This window comes from Cupressus sempervirens, chromosome 11 (genome assembly GCF_028749045.1).
Source record: "Cupressus sempervirens isolate cs-2001-9-10 chromosome 11, ASM2874904v1, whole genome shotgun sequence".
In the NCBI taxonomy this organism is placed as follows: Eukaryota; Viridiplantae; Streptophyta; class Pinopsida; order Cupressales; family Cupressaceae; genus Cupressus; species Cupressus sempervirens.
In genome coordinates, this window is record NC_143128.1 from 126038512 (window position 1) to 126040879 (window position 2368).

Genomic DNA, 2368 nt, shown 5'->3' on the forward strand with positions numbered 1-2368 from the left:
TAAAATTTTAGTTTATATTGAGTATGGTTTGGTCTAGTTAAATGTATGCAAAACTTATGATGTATTCTCTCTACAAATACTTGGAATATATTGACATTACAGGGGTGTAGTGTCTTGTCTATAGTCATTCAAAGTTTTATTAAAATTGTATGCAAATCTTCAAAAAAGAGATTAATACAAAATTGAACTATCCCCATATCTGTTCTTGCTAAATTTTGTCTCCTTTGTTATTACCTAGTTGTTCTGATATTGTATGAGCAAACCTTGTCAACTTGAATGTAATTCACTTAGGTTATATGCCAATTCATTATTGCTATTAATTTAATGAATTAAGTAAATTCTTTAGTGAATTTGATGGGATTGTTATGGTAGTATAAAGGATATTTGTAAGAATATATTCCAGTAAGAATTGTTGATAATATTTGTTGTAATGCAACAAGTCAGATCTATAAATAGTAGTATATTCTAAATCCCTATGGAATAGGCACTGATCTAGTTAATGAAGTCTGCAGATAGGTAGATCATGAATAAGCATCAAGTCTAAAATCAAAATCAACTTTATTTTACTATTTAAAGAGTTTCAAGGATGTTTAGCACTTGTTTGCATGCAACCTTTAAGCTTTAGCTTGCTACTATTTCTATAAATACTTGCAAATTGGAGAAGAATTGTGACCAAATCTATTTATAAGGGGTTTATCTAATCTAAAAGTGTCAAGGAATGGGTAAACTATATATATATATATATGTGTATGTATGTATGTATGTATGTATGTATGTATATATATGTATGTATGTATGTATATATACATTCATATATATACATACATACATATATACATATATGTATATATATACATACATATATATATATATACATACATATATATATACATATACATACATATACATACATATACATATACACACACACACACACACACACACACACACACACACATATATACATATATATGTGTATGTATGTATATATGTGTTAGAGATAGAAGATGAGAATCCGAATGAAACTAATAAAATTCTCATACAATAGAATTCATTTTGAATCATCCCTTAGGTATACCCACCTTGGTTCTGCAGAGCCTAAAGAGTAGAAAGCTAGTCTTGGTTTTGTTAAAGTTGGATCCAAATAATATGCATACATAAGTGTTGATTGGAAGTAGCTAGTCACTAGATTTGTGGTTAGTATTATCTTAGTATTAAGCATTGTTGTTCAATAGTTGAAAAGCACCAACAAAATGGTGACTCTACTAGGGAGTTGTCCAACTCAAGTGTAAGAAGTAATGTGGTGTCTTTGGTCTTGTTGTGTACGTGTTTGTCAAATTTTTTGGTAGGGCTCATGGTTATAGTAGACATGTTTTAGAGACAAACCTTGACAATTTAAAAAAAAAAAAAAAAATCAGAGGCCAAAGATGTACACTGACAAATACAACCCTTCCAAGTGTCTTATCTATTAAGCAAGAGTTGCAGTCCTATGATCTTAGTGATTGGTTCATCTATATGTTAGATGTTTCTATATTGTCTGGTGTCCCTTCCTTAAATTTTAGAGTAGTTTTAATTGTTACATTTTCCCTAGAATGGGGTGGTGACTCAGTCAAGGTTTTGAAGCTAGTGCTCATTTGATAAATAACAAATATGGATGACAAGAGAAAAAATGCAAGAGCCAATCCTAATGTACTAATATATACTAATTTACCTCAAGGTGGTAGGAAGAACCTAAATAAGAAAAAGGAAAACCAAACCCCACCTAGAAACTAAGAGGTAGTGTATTAATTAATTCTCAATACCAACCAGTGGTAGGGAGATAGTCCTATTCACTCAACTTTGAATTAGGAACCACAAGGCTTTTAGGAAGAATATTTAGTACCCCATTACCACATGAAAGAATATATCAAGGAAAATATATTTCACTAATAGGGAATGCATCCCCTAGGATAGATTTGATGGCTAATATGAATCATAGGCTAGGACTTGGGAGTTCATTTGGGGATTCTTTTAATCCCATAGTAGTCCCATACATGGAAACTAATCTTATAGACTTGTATGATCCTATTGATATAGAAGCCACTTCTGCAAATCCTAAAGAAGTATGATCAAAGATTTGAGTTTTTAAGAAGTGGGTTGCTGAGGAAGAAGCTAAACATACTCATCTAGAAAAGGAAAGAGAACAAGCCACCCTAGATTTTTTAAGAGAGATAATTTTCTTAGACGGATGGCTGCCTTAAAAGAACAAAACAAGAAGTTAGATGAAAGAGCTTCAATCCTTCATAGAGATGTCTTTGGAGATGTAGATAGATTGAGAGCCAAAGTTCAAAAGAAAGAAAAACACCTAGGCTAAAAAGAAGAACCTATT